The 6,345-nt window shown below is 35.3% G+C and overlaps 1 pseudogene; it reads right to left on the minus strand.

The window, feature by feature from the left end:
* Positions 1-662: 662 nt before the first annotated feature.
* Positions 663-776, minus strand: LOC118623130 (annotated as a pseudogene).
* Positions 777-6,345: the final 5,569 nt, after the last annotated feature.

Consider the following 6,345-nt stretch of genomic DNA (forward strand, 5'->3'; position numbering starts at 1 on the left):
TCTGGCTAAAAGTCCACCGATCTTGTTTATCTTTTCAAAGAACTAGCTTTTTGATTTATTGATCTTTTGAATTGTGTTTTTGACCTTTATGTCATTTATTTCTGCTCTGACCTTTACTATTTTCATCCTTCTACTAGCTGTGGGTTTTTCTTTTTGTTTACTTTCTAGTTCTTTAAGTTGTAGGGTTAGAAAGTCAATTAGGAATTTTTTTTTTTTTTTTTGACATAGGCCTGTATTGCTATGAAGTTCCCTCTCAGTACTGCTTTCACTGCATCCCATAGATTTCGTGTTGTGTGTTCATTGTTTTTCAGTTTCTTCCTTGATCTCGTTAGGAACCTATTCATTGTTTAATAACATGCTATTTAGCCTCCAAGTGTTTGAATGTTTTTATGTGTTTTTATTGTAACTGATTTCTAGTTTCATGCCACCGTGATCTGTGAAGATGCTTGATATAATTTCAATCTTCTTGAATTTGTAGAGACTTGCTTTGTGTCTTAACATGTGGTCTATCTTTGAGAATGTCCCACATGCACTTGAGAAGAATGCATGTTCTGCAGCTTTGGGGTGAAATGTTCTGTAAACATCAGTGAAGTACAACTGATCTAGTATGTCTTTTAAGGACTCTATGTCCTTGTTAACTTTTTGTCTGGACGATCTATCCAGTGGTGTCTGTGGCATGTTTTTAATATAATGTCCTCGGATAGAGGACGTATCAGATATTAAACTGATAAGAATAGATACTACACTTGATCTTAGCCAATAGGCCAAGAAGCGATTGGTAGTCTCTACTGATAGTAATGTTGGTGACAGAAAAGTTGGAAGATAAAATAGTCCCAAGCATATCAGCCTTCAACAACATCCTCACTAGTACCAAATATGCAGTCATATATGCTGTCTACGTGAAGAAAAAGTAGAATTGGTCATCCTGAATCATGTTTCACTCAAATATGTATACTTTCTAAATTAGAATTAAAATTTCTAAGTTTCTAAACTAAATTAATAAAAATAATTTTTAAAAAATTCTTAGCTTCCTTAAGTGTATTCCAGTGATTCAAAATGGAAACACTTTTGAACGGGCATAGTTATGTATGAAAAATATAAAGTATTTCAAAATAAAATAAAATACTTCAAGCTGAAACTTCAAGTATTATTTATTAGATTTTTTAAAATTTTGTGATGACTTTGTAGTATCTCTATATTAGTTTAGTATCTAACATTTTTAAAACCTCTGAAAACTAGGCGGTACTATCAACATTTATTAGTGTGGTATACATTTAGTTAACTACTTATTAAAAAGTGAAAAATAAGCCCTGGCTAGTATGGCTAAGTTGGTTGGAGCTTTGTCCCATGAACCAAAAGATTGTGGGTTTGATTCCTTGTCAGGGAACGTACCTAGGTTGTGGGTTCAATTCCTGGTAAGGGCATTTACAAGAGGCAACCAACTAATCAATGTTTCAAGAATACATCGATGTTTCTCTCTCTCTCTCTCTCTCTCATTAGTAAAACCATACCCTAGGGTGAGGATTAAAAAAAAAGTGAAAATAAATTAGTTTTATATTTATTTTTTTCATATCAAACCTGGGTAATGGTAAAGGTAAAATGTATTTAGATTTTTTAAAAATTCTAGCATAACATGAATCTATATATTAATTGAACATCAAAGGCATTATTACAAAAATGTATATTTAGCATTTTGGCAAGAAATAAAAATTTTATGTTTTTGCTTAAATAGTTTACAGAGAAACACAGAACTAATAATAGGAAATATTTTGTTAGTTTCTTACTTTCGTAGACCTGCCAAACTATATTAGGCTTGTTCTGTAATTGCCAACCAAGTACTTGAAATAGAAGGACTGTAGATTTTTCGTAATCAACAATATGTAAAATCCCAAAATAATATTGATATTTTTGCTCTAGATTAAATTTATGTCATTATCAATTGGATCCTTTTGATAAAAACTTATGCTCCTTTGCTACTTTGCATCACATGGCTTTTGCTTTGTTTTCCTTATTAGCAATCTGTATTTTTGGAAAATTGCCCCAAATTCATGCCCAATTGGTTAAGTCTTTGACATGAGGATTTATTTCGTTCCTTCCTGGGAAACTTAATTTGCCAACTTTTTCCTTTCTCCTTCTCATATAGGCAGTTGACGGGGCCTCAGCTGGGTATGTTTTCTGGAGTTGTATCAATACAACTGCACTCTCTATGTATTCCCAAAACTTAAACACATTTCCAAGTCCAACCTTTTCAATTAGGTCTCTTTAAGTAGTTTTCTAACAGGAAATTGAAAGCTTAGTTTACTACAAAATCTTTGGACACAATACACTAGACTACTGATACTTTCTTGGAACCAACTTTACAAAAAATATAGTCCATTAATGTCAACTATCCTAGTAGCCATATATATTATCTGTACTGAACTATATATATATATTTTTAAACTCACTCAAGGACATTTTTCCATTTTTTGTTCAGATAGAATGGGAGGAAAAGAGAGGAAGAGAGAGACATCAACATGAAAAGGGACACATTGAGTGGCTGCCTCCCGCACGACCAACCAGAGCCGAGGACAAACCATGCCCCTAGTGGGAACTGAACCTGGGTTTCTCTGGACCGCAGGCTGATGCTCTAACCATTGAGCCAAACCAGCCAGGGCTGAACTATTAATATTTTCAATATGTGAAGAAGAGAGCCACAATATTGAGAAAGATATAAAAAGTTAAGAGGAGAAAAAAAATTGTTAGCAGGAGATGGGAATGCTAAAATGAATTTATTATGTAAGACAAAATAACCTACCATCTGCTTATATTATTTTAGGGTGTCCAGAGGACACTTTTATTACTTAAAGTAGTAAAGAATCCATTGATAAGGGGAGTGCTAACATCTCAGAATCTTGATGGTGACTGTCTCTGTCAGTAGGAGGATAATACCATTAACTACATAATATTGGGCATAGAGGGGTACTGAAATGGCAGAGACTTGGTGGCAGCATTTTACCTTCAGAGACAAGGAGGGCAAAATTGGTACAATGGGAAACATGATCTGAGTATTTATCACAATAACTTGATCTTAAGGGCTCTGTGATGATGACTAAATTGATCATGGTTTTCCTAGAAGAGAGACAGCTAACCAACTATGTTGTATTTTGATTGGTACAATAAAAAATGCTCAACAGCTGATAAGCAGCTATGCCAATAAAAGATGAAAGTGTCATTTTCCTACTAATTTCCAGATATAATGTAGTTCATAAATCTAAATCTGTTTATACATCCATAATTCATTATTTGAAGTTGGTGCCTCATCCCCTTGAGGAAGAATGCTGTAATACCAAAAGACATGCAGGCATTTATTAGCATATTTGATATAGAAAAAGAAAAACATCAATACTATCTTTGCTGACAATGACACCCTGGAACAAGAAGTACCATCTTAGCTCCCCAGTTAAAATAGGAGCTTATGGAAACCCAATAATTAAGATTTTACCTAACATATTTTTATTTTATTTCATTTTATTTCATTTTATCGTTTATTTTAGAGAGAGAGGAAGGGAGAGGGAGGTAGAAAAATCGATGAGCTAGAACATCAACTGGCCACCTCCTTGCATGCCCTCCACTAGGGAATGGGCCCACAACCTGGGCATGTGCCTTCACTGGAAATTGAACTGGCAACCTCTTGGTGCATGGATTGACACTCAACCACTGAACCACACCGGCCGGGCTAACTTATTTTTTACAATTGGCCCATAGAGGACACCAGCACAACCTTGGTTCATTCTTCTTGGCCAAAATTTTGTAAATTGGAATTAATATATTAGAAACTTCTAAAACTCTACTAATTTTCTGATCTGTAGAGTAAGATTTACTAGGGCAAGAAAGTCCACATAAAACACTAAGAAACCTCTCTACTTCACCAACATAGAAAATCAGCAGCAATAGTACATGGCATGAGAAGGGAAGTGATTAGCAACACTAACAGACTTGAAGGTTTCTAGTGTAGTATATCCACTTACCTCCCATTCAATTGTCTGTGTGGTCTCTGCACAAGCCAAATGGATGAAAGTCAATACCTCAAAACTCAACCAAGTATCATCGCCAATTGAAACTGCTATTACAAGCAAGGTATGTTTTAGTAGAACAGGACAACAAAATTTCTGGCACTTGGTATGTGTGTAGTGAATTGTGATTATTTAAGTCTTGATCTTCATTGGTAAGGATAATTAAAAGCAATTAATGGTTATTTGGCATGGGCAGCAGTACATATTCACTGTCTTACCTCAAGGCTATATTAATTCTTTTATTCTATAGTTTAGTTTTCAGGAATTTTGATTATCTTGACATTCACTGGATTTTCAATTAGTCCAATGTATTGATCACAGTATATTAATTGTATCCAATGAACATGGAGTGTCAAATAGCCTAAATAATTTAGATAAACGTGTATCAGAGGTTGACAGATAAACTTAGCAGAGATTCAACACCCATTTACAACGATGGAATCTTTAGGAGTCCAGTGGTTTGTGATGTACTGGGATATGTTCTTTATGATAAAGGACAAGTTTTTGCATTTCTCAGATCCAATGTCCAAGAAAGAGACACAATACTTGATGAGGCTCTTTAGATTCTGGAGACAGCACATTCCACATTTGGGATTGCAACTAACCTCATTTATTGTGTAATTCTGAAGTAGTTGTTTTTAGTGGCACTCAAAAGTTCTGCAACAAGTCACAGCTGTAGGAAAAGCAACCTGTCACTTAGTCCACATGGCTTAGTCTATTTGCTGGTGCATGAGCTATGCAAATTGGATAAGCATGCTGTGCAGAGTTATTGGAAAGGCCCGATAAGAGAGTCACAGCACATAATCGTAGAGTTCTAGAGCAAAGAAATGCCTTTTATAGCCAGAAATGTTTCTCTCTTTAAAAAGATATCTCTGATGTGCTACCAAGTTGCAGTAAAGACAAAAGGTGACTGTAACCCAAGCTATAAATTCGTCAGTGCACAAAGTTGTGCAGAGCCAGCTTCAATCCATTGTATGACAGAAGTCATGCATTATAACCCCGGACAAAAACTTTGTTTCCAAAGTCATAGTAAATTATATAAACAGGCGGCTCAGACTTCCAAGCCACCTTCCACTGTTTCTTTCTTTCAACTCAAATTCCTTCCTCATTGAGGATTTCTTATGACCAGAAAAAAAGAAATTTTTGCCATTTAACAGTTTCTATCATTGATGGCACTAAAGGTTGGTGATAAACAGAAATTTGTCCGCTGGACAAAGCAAGGGTTGGTAACCCTGATCATCAAATTAGAGTGAGGGAAGAGACAGCTTGAAGTACACTGACTATCGGAAGGTGACAAACATTTTGAGTAATTTGATTAGGGGGCCAGTAAAGAAAAACACTGGGATATCTTTTCAAAGAATTCTGGGGTATAGTTGGTCCTATGGGAATGGACCGAAACTGTACATTTCTTCTTGTCTAACATTAATGCCCAACAGAAAGCATTCATTCCGAAAGAAACTGTCAAAAACTATTTGGACAGGAACAAGGCCAGCTTTGTGGATGTGTGACCCATCCAGTCTCACATATCCCTGCATTTCAGAAGGGTCCACAATTGGCTTATGCTCTACTGTCACCAGCTTGAAATTCATAGAAATTTTTGACTAGGGGCCCTTAGTGTTAAGTTTACTCTGGGAACAACTAATTATGTCACCAGTCTTACACAACATGACCTGTTTCCTGGAGGACAGCTAGACAGCTCACCTCTATGATATGCAGCTCCAGTGCTTATCCAGTGAGCCTAAGTAATAAATTGGCAATATTGACAGTGATAGATGCTATCAATAAGTTCCAAATCTCAGTACCCTGTCACCAATGCTGATCTTGCTACTGGTAATTTAGAATGCCTAAGTAACAGCTAGAGTTGCCAGATAAAATATAAAATGTCAACTTAGATTTGAATTTTACATAGAATTTTTTAGTATAGGTATGTCCCAGATATTGCATTAGACATATTATCATAAAAACATGTGCTGTATGTCTGAAATTCTACATTTATATGTGCTGAACCTAGTAACCCTTTCAGTATTACAAACACTAAATATTGAGCACCATTATTTGATAATGCCTTTCAGCTAACTGGTGTCAGGTTGATTAAGTTAGCTACTTCCATTGTGAAAGTGAAAACAAAGTATTCTTATAGCAATCAATGCATACTCCAGATATAGAATTTTTTAAAAAATCTGAAATGTTTCCATCTGTACCATTATCAAAGTGTTTACAGAATGTCTAATGTATGGACATCTTATGCCACAGATGCACTCAGACTAATGCATCGATGTTATTTCAGTAT

The sequence above is a fragment of the Molossus molossus genome, unplaced genomic scaffold (assembly GCF_014108415.1).
Source record: "Molossus molossus isolate mMolMol1 unplaced genomic scaffold, mMolMol1.p scaffold_m16_p_9, whole genome shotgun sequence".
NCBI lineage: Eukaryota > Metazoa > Chordata > Mammalia > Chiroptera > Molossidae > Molossus > Molossus molossus.